The sequence below is a fragment of the Pleurodeles waltl genome, chromosome 1_1 (genome assembly GCF_031143425.1).
Source record: "Pleurodeles waltl isolate 20211129_DDA chromosome 1_1, aPleWal1.hap1.20221129, whole genome shotgun sequence".
NCBI classification, from domain to species: domain Eukaryota; kingdom Metazoa; phylum Chordata; class Amphibia; order Caudata; family Salamandridae; genus Pleurodeles; species Pleurodeles waltl.
Window position 1 is genome coordinate 931136334 of NC_090436.1, and position 25692 is coordinate 931162025.

Genomic DNA, 25692 nt, shown 5'->3' on the forward strand with positions numbered 1-25692 from the left:
CAGATCTGTAGTCTTAAGAGCAGCAGGACAACAAACAGAAAAGCAATCCAGTGAGTTCTTTATGTTACCCAGAAGACAGCAGGGCAACAGCAGAAGAGCAGTCTAGATGAGTCCTTTGAGCAGTGCAGCAGTCCTTTTCATAGAAGTTCAGTCCTCATTCCAAAAGTGCTATACCAACCTGGAGTCAGAGCCCTTGTACTTATATTCAAAAATGTCTTTGATGTAAAGAAACCCTTCCAAGTGTAAAACAAACCCCTTTCAACCCAGCCCTTTCTCCTGACATTAGTAAGGGGGTAAATCAGCCCTTTGTGTGAGAGCAGGACAAAAGCTAGTGACATGTAAGGTGTGAACGACCTCTCCCTCTCCCAGCCCAGGAAGACAATCAGTATGTAGACGGATGCAGATGTCTCTCCTATCACACCCATCCCTTTCTGTGTTGTGGCTGTCTGAAAAGTATGCACAAAGTGTAACTGTCACTCTGCCCTAGACATAGATTGAAGTCAGGCTGCAAAATACTAGCGTTAGAAGCACAGAGAAATACTCACTTTCTAAAAGTGGCATTTCAAAAATAGTAAAGTAAAATCCAACTACACTGGCAAGCAGGATTTCTCAATACCTTTCCAAACATACCAAACATGTCAACGCTACTCCTTTCAGATCAAAAATTGCCATTTAAAAGTTTATAAAAAAAAATTCCAATGCTAACCTATGAGAGGAGCAGTCCTCACTGTAGTGAAAAAGGAAATAGGCTGTTTGTCACTACTAGGACATACAAAACATTAGAGTACATATCATACTTTTTACTTACACAGCACCCTGCCCATATGGCAACCTAGGGCCTACCTTTGGGGTGACCTAGGTGTAATAAAAGGGGAGTTTAGACCTTGGTAAATAGTTTGAAATGGCAAGTCAATGTGGCAGTAAAATATGCACGCCGTCACTGGCAAGCCTGACACAGGATTGAAAGGCTACTTATATGGGTCACGCAATCTGTGCTGCATGCCCACTAGTAACATTTAATTTACAGGCCCTGGGTATATCTCATACCACTTTACAAGAGACTTACAGGTATATTAACCATGCCAAACAGCTGTCTAAGCCAAATAGACCATGTTAACATTGATTAGCAGCGGCAAAGTGCTAAGGGGCATATTTATACTCCGTTTGCGCCAATTGTGCGTCAAAAATTTTGACGCACAATCAGCGCAAACGTTGCCCCGTATTTAAACTTTGATGCCCGAGCCCGCGGACGACAGAATTCCGCCGTGTGCGTTAATTTCTGGATGCGGCAACCCGCCCTGCGTTAATGATATGCAGGGTAGGCGTTCCCATCCAAAAAATGACTTTAACGGCCGTGCGTCGTATTTATGCTTTCCGGCAAAAATGACGCACGGCCGGGAGGCGGAGCAAGAAAATGACGCACAGCCCGATTTGCGTCAAAATTTAACGCCTGGGTCAGGGCAGGCGTTAAAATGGGGCAAACACACCTGTATTTAATCAGAACACACGGAACAAACAGCAGAGCAGCAGAGCAGCAAAAGGGAGACATGGAGGTGATTCTTATCCAGCGTGCACACAGACGCAGAGCCCAGCAGCAACAACAGCAGCTACAACAACACCAGCAGGGACCCAGAAGGCAGGAGAGGATATTCCGCCCAAGAACCACCCTTCAGGGCCTCAGGGAACACGACATCATACAGAGGTACCGGTTGAACTGGCAGGCCATACAGCAGCTGCTGAGAAACATTGAACAGCAGTTGGCCCCCACTTTGGTGACACCCCACACCATACCAACAGAAACAAAGCTGCTTGCCGTACTTCACATGCTGGCAAGTGGCTCTTTTCAAACAACTGGTGCCCTGGTTGGCGGAATATCACAACCATCATTCTCCGCATTTCTGCCCAAAGTACTGGATGCCATCATTCGCCTGACACCCCGCCACATCTGCTTCCCTAACACACTGCAGAAGCAGCAGGAAACTAAACAGGGGATCTACGCAATCAGTGGCTTCCCACACGTCCTTGGTGCAATCGACTGCACACATGTACGCCTTGTGCTACCTGCTGCAACTGAACACCTCTACTGCAACAGGAAGCACACACATTCAATCAACGTGCAGGCCATTGTCGATCACCAAGGAATGTTCACCAACATCGTGGCTAAATGTCCTGGGAGTGTCCATGACTCATTCATCTTCCGTCACTGCACCATCAACCAACACTTCCAGGATGGACGGTATGGCAATGGACTACTTGTTGGTAAGTACTAAAACCTACTAATATACACACTGCACAGCAACCCTCTAGGACACACAACACATACACCACAACAGCAACATCTAGACAGGAACACACTGAGGTCCTGACATCACTAGCCATGTTTCTTAAGTCACCATTGAACCTGTGACACATCGGAATTTACTGTACAGCCTAATGTGAAGATATTAATGAGTGTGGTAGCCGAATGTCACCTTGCAAATTGTAAGTGTCCCAATGACCTTTACATTAATACACTGCCTAAGTCTAAAGGTATGGGATGTCCAGGGTACTTTCATATGAACGTGCTAACAACACTTATAAATGAAACTCTACATTGAACTATCTACTCACCCCAAGTGAAGACACAAGGACACCTGTATCACAAGTCACAATGCTAGGGAGGGCACACTGCACTGAAAATCCCAAAACATACTGATGACAAACTGTTAGCAGACAAACACTTGCTCAGCCAAGGAAACAACACAATGCAGATGGTATAGCCTACAAGTATAGGATGTCACATTAGTACACTAAATAGTCACAGACAACACAAGACAACTACTGCCATTGAAGGTCTTTTCAATAGTGCAAGCTACATCAACATGATCCCATTCTTTTTCTCTTTCAGCTGATCAGGGGTATGGCATCCAGGCATGGATTATGACACCATTTGGCAACCTGAGTACTGCTGCAGAGCAGGCATACAACAACGCCTATAACAGGACATGCAGCATTGTCGAGCGGACCTTCGGCATCCTCAAGTCAAGGTTCCGCTGCCTCGACATCACTGGTGGTAGCCTACTATATTCCCCTGAGATGGTCTGTAGGATCATCCTCACATGTGCAATATTGCACAGCATTTGTGTCAAAAGGAACATTCCCCTCCTCGAACCAGACCCATACATGCCTCAAGACGAGGAAGAGGAGGATGCTGGCCTGCAACAGGAGGGGGAACAACCAAAGACGGCTGCTGGAGTGCGTAGGCGCCAACACATTGTGAACAATTTCTTTTCATAATTATCACCATCACCACTTAATGAACTATTGTAAATAAACACTGATAACAAACACCACATCATGGTCTGGCTATTCATTTCTGCACACCTTTAGCTCTAAATATCAGAAGAAGAATGTCGTCTCATGGAGCATTAATTATATAACAATCAGGACACAGAAAAATACACTACAAATGTAATGCCTATCATCCAACAGTCACATACACACACAATGTAAATGACTGACATCATGTACAGTTCACCTTTGAAGGTCAATAGCTGAGGACCACACCTATTACACACATACATGTAGGAAACATGGTTCATCGCAGCAGATGGCACACAACTAAAACACCATCACTCAACTAGGGGAAAACAGGCCTCATACATCAGGCAGTTGACATGCTTTTGCTTCAGGAACAGGAATGTATTACCAGACTCTTGGCAGCAGTAATTCCAACTACTTACAATCTTTGCAATGACTATCTGTCACTAGAGTTACACATAAGCAGAACATACACAGCACAAGTGCCACACATATGACAAGCATCCAGCACATCACATCCCATCAACATGTCAGCCCTTTTCTAAAAACCTTACACACCCATGCGGCTGGTCACACCCCACCTGTCTGAAGAGGTCCCTGGAATGCTGATATGTGTACCCTGAGATTCCCTCATCTACATACACACACTCACAAGAGTCATCCAGTGTGCCACACCCTTTCCTATGCCTACCATTGTCATAGTACCATCTGACTGCATGGAACTCAGCTCATATAATACACTGGCTTGGAGTTTTTAAGGCCTGGTATCACCTGTAGATTGATTCTCGTGTGCAAGGTACTGTAGGCCATTTTAAAGCAAATCTCATCCGACAGGACTAGTGAGACACTGATGGAGGCCACACCAGTGATCCCCTCCATGCACACCACCCAAATTTACATGCCCCGTCCCTGCTGATGCCTCCTACAGCATAGATGTAGACATTTGGGCAATTACACCATTAAGCATTGCTACTAATGTGGCCGTGTAACACTTTATCAGGGTTCATGTGTCACCTTCAAGACAACACAGGACATACACAGTGTGACATGTCAACTGTCTACTCCTCCCTCTGACCAGTCCTAGTCAGACCACTGATCATGTAATTTGTGAAAGAGCTGGCTCCTAATTGACCCAGCATCCTGTCAGCCTGACTGGCACCTGTCCGTGGGTCACCCTAAAGATACCCGGTGTCCACCTATGGACCACACTTGCTGTCCAAAACCTCTCGTACCTCAGAGGCTAATTTGTCATTTGCCTCATCAATGCATACTCAAATACATTGTATTGCATCATCTGATTGTTATTTGTATCATATTTGTGACAGTGCCCTTGAATAGCTAAATCATGGCCCTTCCGTTGTCTGGGCCTCATTAATGCCTAAACTACAAAGTGTGACAGTGTACCTGGCCCATGGCGTTTAATGGTGTACGTGGCCTCCAGCAGAACCAGCAACCTCAGATAATGTCCATGAAAAGTCACTACATATGAGGACCCTGACAGTTCATACGCTGAGTAACATTGTTCAAATAATAGAGATGAGTCGTGTGTGCTGAATACCAGCCATTTACTTCTGCACAGAGGCTATGATGTTTCCTGATGCATTTCAATCCACAGAGGCCAACTTGACTACAAATGTTGCAATGACACATGCCGGATCCAGACACCTGAGACATTCTCTCACTCAGCACACCACGGTTGCCCAGTTGAAAGTCTCATTACACGTCTTCAGTGACAGGGTGGGACCATCCACGTGTAGGTTACCATGTCCTCAATGACTTTTGTCACATTTAGCTACAAACGATACTCATTAGATACACGATTAGCTGCCAATAATTCATGATGAGACGTGGACGTTACAGTGACAATGTACACCTTAACAGTTGATTCTGGATCAATATTGGACCACACACATGTACATGTACCATCCAATCAACAAAATGGTTGCAAGCAGCCTATCACAGTAGTGTCCCAGTTGTAACCTAGCAGGAAGAATGAAGCATGCCACTAAACCAGGTAATGCATAAAGGGCCACATACATCAACAACCTATTTGCTATCATGACATAAGGAACGTTGAGATTTTGCTATTAAATAAATGCTAAATGGTATGTCAGAATTCTAAGAATCAATAGGGCAAACGTCAAATGGGCAAATGGGATTACAGATTATCAAACAGAGAATCATACTCAATTTGCTTCCATGGGCCTGCTGCCAATGGTTTAGCATTACTGAATTTGGGAAAACCTTGGATAAAGTTGCAAGTCAGGAACAGCAAACCCCAGGGTGCTGGGGGCCTAAGTCCACCTCTGCTGCACCCCAAATATACATTTTTTATGCACATGTGAAGCACACACATGCATAAGGCGCATGTGTGCCCTACATGTCAATAGTGAAACACATTTTAGCTACATTAACTCGTAATTAAGACATGGTTACCCCCAAAAAAGGTTTAGGCGACAATTGCATTACCTAATTGGCCTTTATGCAATTTGGAATAGCTTGATACATGTGCTCACAATTTTGCCAAGGAATACATCCTGGTATCTCTTTCATATTTTGAAATTTGCTATCAGCAATTACCTACATATGTGCACAATTATGAGTAATAGCCATTCTGGCCAATCATTACTATTGCACTGTGAATACCTTCTATACATCCTATAAGGGACATTTGCTATAGCTAACTCCAAAGTTTATCACTTAGCACCGTTTGGTCATACAAAATTCCATTTCTCATTTGGACAAATGCAATACATATTTGTCATAATGCATCATATTTTCACGCATACAGCTTGTGCGTCATAATTTTTGACGCACAGGAGTGCAAATAATGCAGAGTCCATTTTTTTTTCAGAAATAGATATCATAATTGGCTGCGGCTTAATTTTCACCTCTAGAACAGTCAAATATGCCGCAAACAAATATTAATTCCCAAATATGAAAAATATTTTGACTCTGCATTATCTGCACTCCTGTGCGTCAAAAAATATGACGCACAACCTGTATGCGTGAAAATATGACGCATAATGGAAAAAAACTGTGGCCATGTTATGCAGGATGTGATGTAATAGGCTATCCTGTTTACAGATTATGTACAGTGGGTGTACTTTCACTTTCACTTTGCAGTCTCTGATTATTCTAGACTGTGTGGCTGTGTGCAAAGTGTTGTCCTGTGTATTAGTGCTTTTGTGTCCAGAGTGCCATCTTACTTGTTGTTTTGTCATCAATATATTGTTGTAGAATCATGTCTGAGTCTGTGTTGTATAAATTTGTCCAGTCCAGTGTATTTATTGTCTGTGGGAGTCTGTTGTGGGTACTGTGATATAGGAGATAGTTGGGCTCTTCTATTTGTTAAGTTTTCTTTGTATTTCCTCACTCTAACTTTCCCCATTTCCCCCTTTTCTTTTTTTCTACTACTTTTTCCCCTTTTTCAGTGCTTAAATGTCTGGTAGGCCACGGCTTTCCAGGATTAGTGAGGAGGTATTGGGGGGGGTTTATATGGCTGGTTTGCCATTTCCTCCCACTTATGCTGGAGGCTGGGGGTAGGGTGATACAGGGGTATCACACGGAGGCCCGAAAAGTCAGGTGGGGGAAGGTGCGCCATCACTTGGTGCGTCTGTATGGGAGCCAACGGAATGACCATCAATTGAAGCACCGCTGGGCTGACCTGATCTCCAGGGAGCAAGATGTGCTGGACCACCTGGTAATCAGGATTGGTGGCCATGTTGGTGAGTACAGATCATGTAAATGTGCACAATTTAAAGCTGTGTAGTGACATGTGATGATTGGTACCCAATCTGCCAGATAAGTAGCTGACTGTGTGTAATGCTAGGGAAACATACAGGGTAATTGATGCACTATGTGAAGGATGACAAATGCTAGCAGTCAGGCAGCTCATGTTTTCCACACATACAGGTTGCTTGTAGCAGAATGTAATGTAGTGCCGCCTTTGTGTCAGACAAGCGACACATTAATGAGGCAATCAGGACTCTACAGGTCATAATAGCCAGTGAAGTATGGATGTAGTAACATCATACCTACATATGTTGACGCTATAGCTAGACTGACTTTTGAAACCCTACATGATGCTGAAAATGAGTGCTGCCTTCACGTCAATTGAAGTTAGCAATGTCGCCCACACATATGTCACATGTGTGTCTGGTTAGTGTGTAGGGAAAGTGTTCACGGAAGTGCCATGCCTGTTCGTGATAAATGTGCTGCTTCACATTTTATTGATACATGCCAGATCTGAACATGAACCATATTTGTAAAGGACTCAGGTGCCCTCAGCTAACATATTAGACAGGTATTTATTGTCACTTGTGCCAAAATCCGAATAGGGATGGCAGTCCTAAGGTATGGACTAGGGTACAAACATCTATGTTTGGTGCCAATCACCATTGTTTGGACACATCAATTTAGTTGACCCCCACCCACCCTGTAACAACATGAGGTATTGCCAAAGTACCTGGCCCTCTGTACCATGTACCTAACTGTCACAAATGTGTCATGACCACATAGGCTGTTTGACAGGTCATGCAGTCCTCAAGTAACCAGCTTTTGGATGTCTCTCTTGGATGTACATGATGAGATGAATACACACCTATATTGTTGCTGCACACTAATGGAGGTGCATGTTTGCCACCACATGACAGTCCGGGCCACTGCATGTGTATAGAAGTGTGTGTAACTGTAGCAGGAGACCCATCCTATGTAAGTGTTGCACAGGAATTATTCCATGCAGTATGAGCATGTGTGAAAGTGTTTCATTACTCATGTCAGATTATCACATTGTGTTTGTATTTGAAATTGTTTGTCAGTGCACGGATTCTGATCATATTCTTCCTTCCATGCTTTACGGGTGGACCTGCACCCATACACAGTGGGAGAGGTGGCTCGTTTTGAGGACCCCAACACCTACAGTGAGTGTTGACATGTGTGGTATGTTTTGTGTTTGCTGGTGATGTGTGATGGACTACTGTGTGTTGAACAGATTGCAAGGTTTGATGCGCTGCCCAATCATTAGTCTTGTTCCATTAGTGGGATTTCAGTTATCACTTCATTTTGAGTTGACCTATTTGTCTGATCTTGGGTCTGTAGGCCATTCCTGTAGGGCCCGCTATGGGAAATGGGGTGAGTCATGTGGAATACAATAGTTACTTTAAGAGTTGCACTGGGACTCGTCTCGGACTGAGTCTGCATGTCAGACTGACATTCTCCCAGATAGCTTCTGCAAATGGTTTGTCTGAAATCTGCTGCTTCCCTATTAACCGATGTACTGAGTACACTGTAGGTTGGATCTTCCGGGAGCATGTACTTCCACAAGTTGTACTAGAAGTGTGTGGGACTAGAGTGCAACGGCCTAGGTGTGCATGCTATTCATGATCATGGGTGTTCTTGCTCCTCTGTGTCTGTAGAAAAATATGCCTCACTGGAAGTATGTGATGTTGGCCTACGTCAGTACATTTTGACATGTGTGGACCTTGGATAGGACAAGGTTTAGCTGACTCCAATTTGTTGATAGCCCTTCACTGGTGGTGTGTGTATGGAGGCAAAAACATGTTGAGCTTTCTATACACTCCTGGGTGTGCATCTATTTTGGGATTGTTTGTTGTTCTTCCCACTCCCCCCTCAAAGACAGGCATGGGTTTGTGAATAGGGTACCTAGGACTGAAGCAACCAGTATGTTACACATACTTGTGATTATATGAAGCATGGTTTTAAACCTAGTGTACACACTCAGTTATGGCACATGAGTTCTATACTAGCAAATTCCATTACAAATTGCAGACCTTGAAGTTTGTGATTGTTATCACATACACTGACATATGTAGTCCAGGCAATAGGCGGAGGAGGTGCAGCATGATTGTTAGCTGCAACTGTAAGTACTTTGATGACAGGTTATTGCCAGTTATTACCCATCATGTAGATTATTGTATATGCTATGTGTGAGATGATCTTTGTATGCAGGCTTCCCATGTACTTTCTCTGAGACTTTCAATGATCTGTATGGTGATATGAGCTGTTACAAGTTCAGTAAATATATTGTCAGATTGACCACTTGTGCTATTCCACACAATGCAGTTCCTATGGTAAATAGTTGCCCTTTGTCTTCACAGCTGCAAACATGAGTGCCGCACAGAGGCATGAATTTGAGAGGCGGGCCATGAGGTACCGACACATCCTGCAGGTGCAGTCGGGGTTCCGACGCATGGCCCGTAAATACCCGTCGGATCGGGCCTCCGGAGCATGGTGGTCTTCACCACAGGGTGGCCCAACGTTGCCCACTACAGCCACCACCACCACAACCACCGGTTCTCCCCAAGTGGCCCCAGCCACAGCGGGGACAGTTGTCCCTGCCTCTGCAGCACAACCAGGACCCAGCAGTGTGACAGCTCCAGGACAGTCCAGTGGGCTAGGCTTAACACCCACACAGAGCACCTCTGCCGGGGCCCAAACAGCAGCACCCCCTCCAATCGACCCTGCGGCATTCCAGGCTTTGGAACGCAAAATGGACAAATTTATGAGGAAGGTGGGGAGGCTTAGCCAGGATGTGGCCTACATCAAGAAGCGGGTCAGGTCTATCAGACGGACCCTCCGGAGGGCCAACCTCTCGGACTGATATGTTCAATGTAAATAATTCCATCCCCTCCCTCCTCTTTCCTTGTTATCATGATTAGTGGGCTTGGGGGATTAGTGTTAGGTTAGTATAGGTTGTTAGCTTAGTTAGTGTTAGGGAGGAGGGTGGGTTGGTCCTGATTCTTTCTACTTTTCATTATTAGGTGTGTGGGTGGGTGGGTGTGGGTCAATGTTGGGGTTCCTGTGTGTTTAAAAAAAAAGGAAAAAAAAAAAGAAAAAAAAATTCAAAACATTTACAAAAAAATATATGATTGTTTAGGATAGTATAGTATGTGTGTAGGTTAGTATGTGTTGTCCTGCATGTGTCCTGTCTCATAATGGTGGGTGGGGGGTTGATGTTTAGATCAATTTGTTATATGTGTAGAGTAAGTTTAGCTTAGGTTAGTTAGGGACAGTTGTGGGTAATGAGTAGTCAGGTTAGATTAGTGTAGGTATGACTTTTCCCTTAGTTGCCTCTGGTGTGATTAGTTATGAATAAATATATAGATAACCCTTTGCATTATGTGTTAACTGCTACTTGATCATGGCCTTGCCATCAGTGTAGGTGATTGTTGTTCTATGACATTTGTGTCCTATGCTACAAACCAAAACAAACTGAGGTTTAAAATGGCAGCTACCCCTGTGCTACCTTGATAAGTATCCACCATTTGTTAGAACCACCAATCGGAGTTGACATGGATCACAAAGGATTTGTGTTGATGAGTATGTTTTCTACGTCACAAAGTGTGCTTCCAGACTTGGTATTGTGGGGACATTTTTAGGTCGGGCTGCAGTGTGATGTTCAGGGACATCTTTGAAGATGAGGTCTTGGTAACACTCTTGTCTTCTTGTCTTCATAACTGACATTGATCATTTGTGCTAAAATTCAGCATGATTACCTATTTGGATGTTTACTCAGAAAGGTTGATTGATGCTGTGTTTTGTAGTGTTTGCTTAGATTAGACTGCATAATTCAATGTGTTAGTATTGCATGGTGACAACATTTATCAGCCACTATTAGTTGACTTTGATTTCTCTTGATGAAGCATTATTCTGTACAACACAGCATGATTGTGTGTGGTTTCTCCCTTCATCAGTTATTCTCCTCAGGAGGGGCAGGCTATGATGCAATCCTGGCCACTGCACAGATGTATCTGACTACATGATGTCAGGACAGTTGTATTGACAAGCTACATGGTTGTCACACAGGCACATTTGTGTTATCTACTACACAGTTGATGTGTCAAATTACACAGAGACATATTTGGTGTGCAAGTGCAATTTATTGATAGGTGCTGTAGTGCAATATGTACATTGTCCATGTTTGCTGAGTCCGTTCTACTGCAATCTTACATGGTGATCCTACAGAAGGGGTGTGGATAATGCTCCTGACATGCTGGGGTGATGTTACAGACAGTGCAGAGGGACAGGATTTGCCGATTAGTAGGAGAGAGACATTCACTGGCAATGCTGACAAGTTATACAGTGGTTAGCAGAACAGTCATTGAGTATAGTTGTAGTAAGACTGGCATTTGACAAAACCTAGGACCTTGGTCAAAGTAGGCCTTCCGGGTACTCTTCCGTGTGAATGTGATCTGTTCCATGTCTTCTTCTTCTGATGTGTGTGTTGCCTGCTTTGTCCTTGTTGTTGTTGGTTGTGAAGGGGCAACAAACACCTCAGTGTTAGAAGACGTGGAGTCAGACATCCCGGTCGCTGCTCCCTGTGAAGGTCTTAAGGGCAGTACTGCAGCAAGGAGGGTCTGCTGGTTTTTGAGAATAGCAGCCACATCACGATGGTAGGCAGCCAGGTCAGCCCTGAAGGAGTCATGATTGCATTCGTGCATGCAGTGGAAGGTTTGGGGTGCGAGGTGTTGTGGCAACTCCCTTACTGCAGTGGTGAATTCCTTGACAGTTTCTTGTAGTCCTTGCAGTATGGATGTTAGGGCTTGCATAGCTGCTGCCTGATCTGCAGATGACATCATGCACAAGCGCACCCCCTCAAGGCTGGCTGCCATAGTTTGCATCCCCACCGCACCTCCTTGGCCAGCTCCCGCTGTACTCCAACTACAGTTCTTTTAAAGCTGGTGCCAGTGTCGTCAGAGTCCTCAGCTGTATTGGAGCTGGCAGGTCTTGCAATTGGGGTGGTGGGTGGTTCTTCTGTGATGGCTGCTTGTTCTGTGCTCCTCCTTGTGACTGAAGGTGGGGTCTGGAGGGTTTCAAGGACGTTTTGGATGGTCTCCTGGGGAATGTTTATGGGCTCGTCATCCATGTCATCAGGGAAATCTGGGACAGGCATATCGGCAGGTGATCCATCTTCCTCTGCAATGAAACAGGGTACAATTGGTTGTGTTGTAACAATTTTGACGTGACGTGCCTGCCTTTTGATGAATTCACTTTGTGATCTTGTTTAGTATTGGTATCTGCTGTCCTTCAGATGGGCATTGTTATAGGCCTATGGCCCACCTGTGTGTCACATGTATGTTATTGAGTTATCAGACTTTTCAGCCTCATCGCCTCTAGGTGTTGCTTTATACCAAATAGAGAATAGCCACCTTTTTGTCCTACTCGACCCTCCATGTATATCCATTCTCATGGTGAGACCTTTCACTGGCTGTGGGTGTTCTGATGGTCCTGGCAGCACAATTGACTCTCAGGACCTGCCCCAATCCCTGATCGTTCACATTGACTTAAATGTAATTGACATGTAGCATATCCTATGCATGGCAATGTTATGATGTGATATGGATGTTGATATTGTTAATGTGTCCTGCTGATGTTGGGTAATGTGTGTTACATTGGATTGCCCTGATAGTCGTATCAGTGTCCTATTTCCCCCTCTGACTGTGCAGGTGTATTTCAGTGACCAGTTCCATGTGTCCCCTCCTCAATGCTGTTGTCTGAGCAGTATTACTTTTGTGATGTTGCCTTGTTTTGCCAGGCACGGGAAGGACCGTGACATATGCAGCATGGGTGTGTCCTTAGTGCTGTGTCACTCCTATTGTTGTTTACATTGGCTGATGTTTGTGACACCTATGGGCATTGACATTTGCGTGTACTGGGGCCTTTGTCTTGTTTCAGAAGATTGTTGCAGATGTCATCCTCACCCTCTAATTTAGGTATGTATGTTCCATTGGGAGGTTACTGCCATTGGCTACTTGAGCTGCACACAGATCAGAGGTGGTAGTGTCAACTGTTGTGGCAGTCACATTGCAGTTGTCGTTTTGGCTAGAGGATTGCTAATATGGCCCTAGTTAATGTAGGAGATATGTTGGCTGATGAGTGCCAGGATGTAAGTTTGACGTAGTGGCCTTCCCTCCTATCAAGGCTTTCCCTTTGCTCCATTGTTGGCATGACAGCATGCCCCCAAAGGACTGTTGTTGGTGTAGTGTAATGTTGTGCCCCAGCTTCTGTCTGTGCAGGCCATGCCACTGCGGTGCCCCTTTACCCATGGCACTCCATGTAAATGATGACTTACATGCAATGTGTAGTAGGTATTTCCCCCCCTGCTTACAGTCAACATTATTGTATTTTATTTCCCCGTGCGACTTACCCTGCATGTGTGTTGTCTCGTGGTAGTCTGCGCTGTCCTGTCCTTGAATCCCTGTGACGATCTCCTCAGGGATGACGGCTGCGACCATCTCCTCCATGTGGTCCAGGGCCTCCTGGTGTGCTGGACTCCCACCTCCAGTCTGCAGTGCTGCCTTCCTGTTCCTGCCCATTTTTTCCTTTGTCCTACGTTTGCAGTCATGCCAGCATTTCTTACACTCGGTGACTGTCCTGCATACTTCAGCCACACTGTTGATCTTGTCAACAATTTGTTGCCATATGGCCTCTCTCCTACTGATTGGCAACTTTGAGGTGATAAACAGTTGGTGCTGGTGTTCCGTCACCTCTTTAACCAGGATTTCCTGCTCCTCTGCACTGAAGCGATACTTTGTTTTCTTTCGATAAATGTTCTGGTTCTTGTATGGATCGTCCTGGCTGGTTCCTGGTCTGCTGTCATCTTCCTGGGGTCTGTAGTGGCATCTGGGATCCATTTTGACTCTCCTCTGGTGCACTTGCAGTGTTCGCGTTTTTTTTTTACGCTATTGCGTAAAAAAACGGTGCATATCCGGGTTGCGGTGTCGTAAATCGACCCACAGTCATTTCCGCCGCGTTAACGTCGTTTTCCTTTACGACTTGACGCCCCGATGTGCGTCAAAAATAATGACTCCCACCTGTTGATTGCGCCGCCGTGCGTCAAAGTATAAATTTGACGCCCGCACGGTGCTACGAAATGGCGTTAGCCGGCGGTAAATTTTTTGACGCAAAACCGCGGCGGTGCAGTTTTGCGTCAAAAAGTATAAATATGGCCCTAAGAGTCTTAAATCCAACAAAAAAAGGTCAGAAAAATACAGGAGAAGGAAGGGAAAAAGTTTGGGGATCACCCTGCAAAAAGGGCCATTTTCAACAGTCTGCAAAATAGTGCTTTGGTTTAAGTTTCAATAGATAGTCATTCTCAGAAGCTTTTTATAAATGTATTTCTCTCAGCATGTGATCTATCATCTGGCCCTTGATTAAGTATTTTGGGGTGCCTCAAAGTGTTATTGGAATGGAAACCATTAGGCAAACTTAAGGAAAGTGGTGCTGCACCCAGTGCAGTGTCACTTTCCTTGTGCCCGCCCTATCGCCGCCATGTGTGCGCCGTATTTAAAATACAGCACACTGTGGCGAAGGGTAGTGGGCAATAGTGTAATTTTTTATGACAATATTGATGTACTCTGCAGAAGTAGCGCCAACATTTTGATGCTACTCCTGCAGAGTCCATAGGGGCCCAATGTAAAAAATAGTGTGCCCCCTTTTAACACCTACTCTGAGCAGGTGTTAAAAGTGCCCAAAAAATGATGAGGAAATTGATTAGATTCACTCCCCTAACGGGGAACGCCACCTTTGCATACATTATGCCTGGCGCAGGCATAATGTAGCACAAAGGGTTACAAAGTGGCACAATGCATGCATTGTGTCACTTTGTAAATATGGCATGGGGATTTTGTGCATCTAACGAAACATTAGTGTGAAAAAATGAGACTAATGTGCCTCTTATATATGCTCTATGCTCCTCTAGGAAAAGATTTAAGGAGCTCATTATGAATTTGGCAGGTCTAATGCGTGACCACAAAACTCACAAAGAGGATGCTAAAGTCACTGTGGTGGCCTCCTCCCACCCTATTACAAGGTTTTCGCTGGCCTGACCCAGCTGACCAGCAGAAACTTTTAAATAAAGTGTTCCCGCCACTCTGACCAGAGGGAACAATGCAACAAGATCCTTAAGGGAGCCGAGTGCTATCTCATAGCACAGAGGGGGGCTGACAGCACCCTCGGAACGTGCACTGTCTGCAAAGCAGACAGTGCGTGTTCCAGTGGTGCTTGGCTGGGGCCCCTGCACTGCCCATGCAATAGACATAGGCAGTGCAGGGACCACCTGTGGCCCCCTGCAGTTGTTCTCTGCCAATTTTTTCATGGTAGGAAAACCACCATGAAAAGGCTGACAGAGAACAGGGTTGTAATCAGCAGGGCCTTGACTGATTACAACCAAGACCGCAGTCAACCAGCCAGGATCCTGGATCCTGGCCGAGATGGCAGTCGGTTGGTGGTCCGACCGACAAACTTGTAATGTGAAAGTCAGACCACCACAGCCACGGTGGTCCGACCTCCACCACGAGGCTGGCGGTCTTTTGACTGCCAGCCTCATAACGAGGGCCTAAGTCTTGTTTTAATTCACACATCAGAATTATTGGCTAAAAATCCAAAATGTCACTTTTCATGCACGATGAATGGCTTTTGGGTTGAGGAGGCATAATCTGTAATGAGATAGTGGTAGCTCCAGGATCAGAGATTAGTTCAATTGATTAGGATATGGTCTCTGAGGAGAAAAAAGTGAGGGATATATGAGGAGAAAAAAGTGAAGTCATTACCTGTGGAGTTGTGTAATCTCCAAACATCCACTAGGGCCTAGGAGGAACATAGATTGTGCATACTTTTAGGGGCTCTGGGAGGTCTGTTTTTAAAAGGGTATTGTCTGTCTACAATATATACATTAGTTAATTGAAGTCACTACTGAGGATGATATGAGATGACGGAGGGAGTAGGGCATGTTAGAGTTTCAAGAAAACTGGAGCTGAAGTCCATCTCTGTTTGGGGCATATACATTTATTGTGTATAATTCTGACAACACACATTTATGTCAGGTAATTAATCATTTCCCTTCATTATCCTGTTCTGAAGCGATTATGGGTATGCCAGAATTTTTCAAATGAGGGGATAACCAAGAGCACTGACATCAATTCTGATAGAGGATATTTTTGAGGCACCTGTGCTCTCTGAAAAGTGTGAATAGCATTGACCGGATGGATCAAATAAGGGAGTAGAAGCATATCGGAAAAGGCAATAAAAGAGTTAGAGAAAGCAATACAAGCTAGAACACATATGGGAGAGTGTAGGTAGCAAGAGGGATATTCATGGTAGAAAAATATAAACAAAACCGAAAACATGACCAAATCTCAAATCTCCACCCTATAAATTGGAGTTGGGGAGTCCTTCAGAGATGAGGTCTACTGGAAAGGACTGTGGGGAAATCTATGTAAGAGGATCCACCTGTGCTTCATAAAACCATCAGTCAGGCAAATACCTCAAAACGAAAACAAGAAACATTAGCCACAAATGGGAGAACATGATACTGGAGTCGCAAATATATAATGCAATTTGTAGAACGTTGGGTAAAGGTATAAACAAAAATGTGTAAGTGTAGCTATGATATGGAGTCTTGAACAGCAGTTAAGATTGAACTCAACATATCATGTAATAGCAACATAAACTGATTTGCCTGAGCAGTAAGAAAAACAGGGTCCTGAAAACATACCATACCACATCATAATACCATTAGATACAATCAATGAGTATCAACTCACAACAGCATTCTGATCAGACAAGAAGTGTTCTTTTTTCACATATATGACATAGAGGTGCACTACAGAAGCGAAATTCAAGCATAATGAATGCTGAAGGTGAGTTTTGATGAGCTGGTTAGCAAAGAGGAAAGAACTGTAAAAGTCATAAATGGTTATGGAAAAATGTATGCAAGAGATCGATATGCAATCATAACCGAACCATTGTACTGTCCCATCTTAGGAGATGGTAAACCTATAGAGTTTCAGAGAAGGTGGATCTTTGAGAGTAGGAGATACAAATTGCTTCATGTCAAGCCAAACATGATGTGAAAAAGTCAATGAAAGAGACAGCAATGCAATCACATTATATTGGTTGAGTACAACAGCAATTCCAGGAGTGAGTGTGCACAGGACTGGGATCATGCTCCATATGTGTGTCATATGAGTTTATTCTGTAGGTGGGTCTCTCAAGCAGTCATAGCTTATCCTTTGAAAACAATCTTGAATCTGGTGGAACCAATGAAGGAGAACTCAGTAGATTTTTCAATGAGTTTCTTTCTGAGGGCAAGAAAAACTTTCTTTTGAGCAACAGTGTCCCTAGCAAAATCTTGTGAAAGGGAAATTTTAGCAGCCTGCCATTTGACTGATTTAACTTCCCACATGTGGGCCCACATTAGTTCAGAATGTAGGCGTCTCAAAAGTTTGGAAAACAAAGGCTTGGAGAGTTTAGGGTCTTGGGTTTAAAGGTTGGAACATGATAAGCATACTCCAATTCAAACCCCTTAGTGAAGGTGATGTTCAGTGTCGATGAAAGCCACACCTTAGGATATCCAGTCATGGAAAGAGCTCCATCCTCAGTACTCTCAAGTCATCCAAAGACTCTAAGATTGCTGCCTCTCTTGTGATCTTCTTCTTTGGAAATGTTACTTTAGAGACTGGCTATTAAAGATCAGATTTCAAGATTTGCTTCACATGGTGGTTGTTGTGATCTTCAATAGCACTTATCTTACCCTCCACATTAGTGATTATAACGTTTAGGTCCTTGAGATCTTTCCTAGTTCCAGCCAGCTTGACTTGTAGTAAATCCATGTTGGTCTTGGTACTTTGTGCTACATCATGCACAGTTTTTACTTTTTTCAGGGTGACCGCTAGTGTGGATGAATGATCTATATTGTCTTTAGTCGGGGAGTCCGGACTCAGCAGTTCCTGCTTGGATATTTCAAATGACCTCTAACGTCTTTCTCTAATGGTCTTGGGTTTCTGCCACGGTGAAACTCTATTGGCAAATGAGATTGGACATGTGTAGTCTAAATGGTAGAGGAATCCATAGTGATAGTATAGATGTTGTGACTGAGAGATAAAGCGCCAGAGATAATAAGTGGAGCCTTGTTGTGGATGCACTAGCAGCACATTCACAACATGTAACTGGGTACAGTGTCACAGGAAAATCAAAGGGGTAGACACTTTGGCCCGTATTTATACTTTTTTTGCGCTGCATTTGCGTCGTTTTTTGACGCAAAAACGGCGCAAACTTGCAAAATGCCATTGTATTTTGTAGGTTTGCGCCGTTTTGCGCCAAAAAGCGGCGCAAATGCGGCGCTAAAAAAAGTATAAATACGGGCCTTTATTCAGCTTGATGAATCATCACAGTCAAATCCACACAGCAGAAGTACCTGTGTGCATGCACAAAATAATCAGGAGGAGCCAGTGGAGTCACAGAGTAGAGCACAGAGAACCAACAGGTGCAAAAGTGATCCCCTCAAACCCAGCATGAAGACAGAATGCTGCACGGTGGCGTCTGTGAAGCAAGCACCTTTGTGGTAATGCAATCAGCCACTACGGAGCACTTGGGTGCAGTGCTCTGGACAACAACAGCCATCTTGTGGCTTCATCCATGCACTTACCAATTGTAAGTGACCCAGTGCAGCAGAATACTGCAACTGAAGTATTCATGTTGAATGGAATTGGCACAAAGGCAGGGTGTCTGATTTCTATGCAACATTAGGAATACATTCTTAAGCATTACTGGCAGAGCACAGCCATCTTGAGGGAATCGCGGCAGACCTTGAACTTAAACATCCAGCTGAATCCTTCATTGATATGCCAGAGATTTTGACATTGGATGTGTGCACTACAGTTTTGTTATGTCCCCATGCATTAAGTCAAGTGTTGGAGGGGTAATGGTGCTAAAACATGCAAAAGCACAGGGGATTTCACCAGAGCTCAAAAGGGAACTGCCATCATGCTGAGACTCCAAGACACACACCATAAAAGAATATCTTAGTAGACTGGGCATTGCCTCAAAAACTATGGTTTCTTTTGCTCATCTGTCCAAGTTATACCTGGAATGCAAGGTGACACCCAGACAAACCACACCAAACATGTGCATTTGGTGCCTGGACAGGTGGATGTATAATGCCTTGAAATTCTGACAGCTATAACAAGCAACAAGATTAAACCTGCAGCTTCACTCTATTTAATTAGCAGACAATGATCAAACTCATAAGGAAATAGGCCATAACTCATTGCAAATTCAGGTCACCATATCTATATGCAATTTTGTCTTTCTTTGCTTCAGCTTGATTTTATTGTTTACAATCAAATGACCAGTAGCAAATGGTTGCAAATCATAACATAGTAACTCAGTTTTGGAGGAAAGATTTCAGTCATCCATTTCTGAGTGCTCTCATCTCTAAATTGAAGCAATTACACTTTGCACACTGCATGCAACACCCACAGGAAATGGACTGCAGCTAGGTCTTTAGACTAGTCCCAAAACTGCTGCCCCTGAAATCACTGCAACCATGCTCTTGAGGCACAAGGCACAGTGCATGACTTTTTACCTTCATCATTCCCCATTTCTATCCCAGCAATACACATATGGCATGATCTGGCATCATATTTTATGGCCACCCTATTGTGTTTGTCCAATTGCTAAAATGCAAAGATGTTAGACACAGTGATTTTCTTTTGTTGTATGCAGCATGTCTGAAGTACGATATGAGCATATGAAATTGTTTGAAATCTTCTATATTTCCATTTTATTTATCATACACTGATAAATTGTTGGTGAGAGTCGTTTTTGAACAATGGCATCTTCATTGAAGGCACCATTATAACACCATCTCAATATCCCAAAAAACAGCAACACAACAGCTACTACATGAGAACCTCCAACTGAATTCTTTGTTTTAATGCACACTGTACATGTTGACAGTAGAGGTACATCTCAGGGCTGCATTGGCATAGCAGTATTGACCATGTGTGAGTAACATTCTCATTACATGGACCTTCTCAGGATCTCACTCAGCAATATATATTTCTGCACGATCACTGGCTTTCACAGAATCCATCTCTACAGACATAACATTGATTTTCCATCCAGACCGCATTAAAGAAAGATGCTAGACAAGTGGATCTCATTTGACTGCATTCATGCTACAAGAAGTGACATGACAGTAGTTCCCAGAATCCATCTCCACTGTAAGTGACTTAATTGAACTTGCAAGCACCGACCTCCACAGGACGTGGGAACATTTGTTCACATGTGAAACCTTTTTCCTTCTTCCAATCTTCAATTGCCCACTGTCCTGGTGTCCCAGTCTAAAAGCAACACACAGACAAGGACTCAAACAGGGGTATTACCCTTTTGGTCATTTAGGGCCAGGAAGGGCGTGCAGCAGGGGTCTTTAAACTTTTGAGTGTAAAGTGCAAAATTTGAATACAAATAAAATGATGAGTATCATTTGCCGCTTGAAGGTATCAAAGTTCAGGGCTGGCATACAATTTCCATCCTAAATATTGATTTGAATAGACTGAATATTCCAATTAAATATGGTAATTTGCAGAACTTACAATAAATCAAAATATAACCCAGGAGAATGTTCAATACAAGTGGATGTTGTAGGTTCCCTGCTTTAAAAATATCAGAAAAATGTTGAAAATGATTCATTTTTCAGAGCATGAACATTGGGTAAAACTTAGTGGGTTATAAAAATGTGTTCATAGTGGTTTGGGAATAAGGTAAAAATGTTGCATTTTTAGGAACATTGGATCATTAGCATTGACAAGAGCTGGTTTTGGTTTACAGAATGCATTACATGGAAGATTGATGGCTTTATCGTAAGCAATATTGAGGATTAAATGCCAATTGTGTAATTCTAATCTCATGACCTAAATTAAACAGGGGTTCATGGACTTACACCCCATGGTTTACGGCATACTTCAGCACTGTTTCCCGGGCCTCCTCGGCATTGCTAACAGTGGTGGTTGGTAGCAAATTAAATTGGAGGACCGCAAAACACACACACATAAAAACTACACATTACATGCACACAAATATATAAAAAAAACACTTACATTACTTAGTGTTCTGCAGCACATCCGTGTTCTTCTTCAGCATGTGCTCCGAGCACAAAGCCCACAGCCGACTCCCTCATCCAATCAAGGCACTGTTTTCATGCTGTGAAGGAGCATGAAAAAAAGCATCTTGATTAGCTGGAGGGGGCCAGCTCCATGTTTCTGAAGGCATTGTATACCTGTGTCTGCTCTCCAACCCAGCTGTCCAAGACAGTGGTGTAGGATAGGTTTGAACTTAGGCCCTCATTACAACCTTGGCGGACGGTGATAAAGAGGCGGTAATACCGCCAACAGGCAGGCGATAATAAATATGAAATTATGACCACTGTGGAAACCGCTCAGACAGACAGCCACTTTAACACACCAACCACCAAGGCGAAACCAACAGGCATCACAGCGGTAACAGCCAACAGCCAGGTGGAAGACAATGTACCGCCCACAGTAATATGACACACCTATCCACCACCTTTTCCGGGGCGGTACCAACGACATCAAAAGCCTGGCGGAAATAGAACACAGAAGGGAAACAACTCACCTCTGGAGACTCAGGGAAGAACCACGCCACCATAGAGCCCAAATTGCATGTCTTCCCCATGCTCTTCTACCTTCTGCTCCATTATGAACACCAACGCCGGCGAAGACGACCACAGTGAGTACTGCCGCCTAGCACACAGGGGACAGGGGAGGAAAAAGAGAGTGACACACACACACACAACACTCAACACCCCCAACACCACACACACAACCAGATGCAGTAACATAACATATACACCCGTACCCCTCAGGAATAATGCAAGGACAACTACTATAGTGTAAAACGGCTGTAATAAGATAAATATAGGTGAAATTTGTGCATCCAAATCAAAAAGTATATACATATTTACAATGCAAGGGATGCTGCCCACTCCTCAATGTCCATGGGCCACAGGGCCACATCACAATTTCCAAGGCCCAACCTCACTCCTGCAACAACATGGAGAGAACACTGCAGGGACATCAGGTCGAAAATAGACAGGCACCTCAGGGAGACGTGGAATGGGAGGGCACCTCAGCCGGACGATGGTGCAATTCCACTGGTCCTGGAGGGGGCAACATGCACTGTGCATGATCCTGGGGAGTGATAGGCCACAGTCTCTCAAGTGGGTGATTTGCCCACTGCCTGGTCCTGTGGAATGCAAGGCCACAGTCTCTCAAGTGGGTGATTTGCCCACTGCTTGGTCCTGGGGAGTGCAAGGCCACAATCTCTCAAGTGGGTGACTACTTCCACTGGTTCTGGAGGGGGCATTGTGCCCAGTGAGCTTCATCCTGGAAAGGATGGGGTGAGTGGATGGCTTCCTCCACTGGTTCTGGAGGGGGCATTGTGCCCAGTGAGCTTCATCCGGGGAAGGATGGGGTGACTGGATGGCTTCTCCACTGGTTCTGGAGGAGGCAACATGACCCGTGATGCAGATCTTGGGGAGTGCAAGGTCACAGTCTCTCACCTGGGTGTCAGACCCACAGGATTTGCTGGGGCCAGGCTGCACAACAGCTCATGGACGCCAGACTACATACTGTGGTGGAAGTGGCAGTGCTAGCAGTGGTGGGGGAGGCTCCAGCCCATCCCCTGCAGTCTTGGATGGCTGCCTACTGGGGCTGCTGCTGCTGGCAGTGGTGCTGGTGAAGGTGCTGGCAGTGGTGGGGGGAGGCTCCAGACCATCCACTGCAGCCTCGGGCAGCTGCCCGCTGGGGCTGCTGCTGCTGGCAGTGGTGCTGGTGGCAGTGCTAGCAGTGGTGGGGGGGAGGCTTCAGCCCATCCCTTGCAACCTCGGACAGCTGCCCACTGGGGCTGCTGCTGCTGGCAGTGGTGCTGGTGACAGTGCTGGTGGCGGTGCTAGCAGTGGTGGGGGGAGGCTCTAGCCCATCCACTGCAGCCTCGGATGAGAAGCCAGGGATTGCTCCTTGCCCTTCCTTTTACAAGCCGGGGGTGCCTCCTTGCCCTTCCTTTTTGCAGCTGGGGGTGTCTCCTTGCCCTTCCTTGCTGCACTTGGTGCAGGCACACTATCAGTTTGGCTGCCTGGTGCCCAGGATCCTCTCCCACCTGGTAGCTGTGCAGACTACTGTGTCCCTGGACTGGGTGGCTGAAGTGCTTGGCTGGGCTTTGACCACCCTGGCCTGATGTGAGGTACAGAGGGGGCTAGGGAAGAGGTCAAAGGTGGAGAGGAAAAGCTTCTGAGAGACATTGGGGCGGGAAGAGGGAGATGGTTTGGGAGTGGAGGAAGAGGGAGTGGTGGTAGGAGGTGTCTGTCTGCTGTATTTGGGTGCAGGTGCATGGGCTGGATGCTGTTGTGAGGTGGATGGCTGTTGGGTGTCTGAGTACTTGTGTTTGTGACACAGTGGGAGAGGACACAGGGGATGTATGCATGGAAGTTGGGGTGGAGACTGCTAGTGAGGGGTGTGTGGTGATAGGTGTGCTGGTGATGTGGTAGATGAGGATGTAGTGCATGCAGGTGTGAGTGTAGACGCAACTGGGAGGGAGGTAGAGGACAAGGAGGAGGGGGCCACAGTGGAGGCAGTGGATGTTGGTATGTCTACATCTGGATGATGTTTGTGTGAGTGCCTGTGGGATGATGTGTGGTGCCTATGTTTTCCATGTCCACTCTTGTGTGTTGTACTGGGTGCATGCTCGTCTGCCTGTATGTTTGGGATAGGTTGGGGTTGAGGGGAATGGGATCGGGTAGAGGAAGTTGGAGGGGGGAGGCTAGAAACAGGGACAATGGCTGCCATCAGAGTGGAGGCCAGAGCCTGGATTGATCTCTGTTGGGCCGCCATGCCACTGTGAATGCCCACCCTCCTGGGTGAGCGGGCACGGGAACATGCTGAGGGGCTGCTGGGAGGGCAGTGCTGGTACGGGGGTGGTGGCTGTACCTGTAGATAGGGTGGTCACAGAGGTGTCTGCCACCACCAGGGAGCTTCCATCGGAGGAGGAATCCGTGTCTGAACTGTCACCTCCGGTCCCCACCTTGGTGCTCCCCTCGCCCTCCGTCCCACTGGTGCCCTCACCGTCGGTGGATGCGGCCTCCTGGGCCCTGTGGGATGCAGCTCCCTCTGTCGCCGGTGCCTCTGCTCCTCCACCAGATGATGCTAATGCAAATATGGACAGGGTGACAAAACAAAAGGGTGGGGGGAGAAAAGAATACACTTGATCAATGGCTTCAACAACACCACCGTTGGTGTACACGACACACACACACAGGGAACAGCCCTACGCACTAGGCAATGCACTACCAGTCAAAATGCCAGTCACCAGGCCATGGATAGGGACACCTAATGCCAACTGCAGCATATCTGAGACCCACAGACCCCCGCCCAGTAGTGGATGCCTACTAGCTTGGTTGGCGGTATTTTACATCAGAACCCTGACCAACATGGGACCTACTCTGCAATGTCAGGACTGGCTTAGGGGCACCCACAGGCCCACATCCCCCATCCAGATAACACCCCACCAGGAGCAAGTTGTATATTGGGGCACTATTCTCACCTGCTTGTGGCTGCTTTGATGCCCCCAATCACCCATCCAGCTCCGGATAGGCCACCGCCAGTATGCAGGGCTTCAGGGGGGTCAGGGTTCGATGTGCACCCCTTCCTCATTGGTAGGCCATCCCCAGCTGGGTCTCCGCCGTCTTCCTTGCCCAGTGTCTCAGGTCCTCCCACCGTTTGCGACAGTGGGTGCTCTGCCTGCTGTAGACCCCCAGGGTCCGCACGTCCTTGGCGGTGTCACACCATATACCCTTTTTCTGATGGGTGCTAATTGCAGGGAAATAGACACAGGGGAAGGTATTAGTCTGACTGTCCTGCCTATTACACTCATGGCCCACCATGCCCCTTTCCATCCCCATTAGCACAGACATGGCCCACCATACATGCAGCACGCTGCCCAGGGCCCATCCACCACACCCCCCCCTACATGAGGCCTTCACACACAGCAGTCCATACAGTCATGCCCCATGCATCGTACTCACGGTGTACTCATCTGTTGGTCTGGAGGCCCATACAGCATTCAGTACTGGGGTAGGACCCCATCCACCAGTCGCTCCAACTCTGCCGAGGTGAAGGCAGGGGCCCTTTCCCCAGTCACACACGCCATGGTCGGTTCCAGACACAGGTCACAGCAGCACATGCAGTGTAGGTCCTCTCCTATTGAAGGTCAGGTAGCAAGTGAGTGAACAGATAGAAAATGGCGGTGACATCCACAGCGGTGCATACCGTCACCGCTGGCGTATATCACCATTGTCCACTGTACTCCATAGTGCCCAATGTTCACCAAGGAGGAGTTGCACAGCGGTTTTTTACCGCCTCCAGCAACGGCGCACAACGTCAGCGGAATTACCTCATTTCCACCTGTCCCTCCAAACGGGACAGGTGGACGTCATTTCATGGGGGGGGGCACAAGCCATGGCTCCTAACTGCGTCACAGTACACATATGCACCATTTGGACCTCTCCAACAAAAT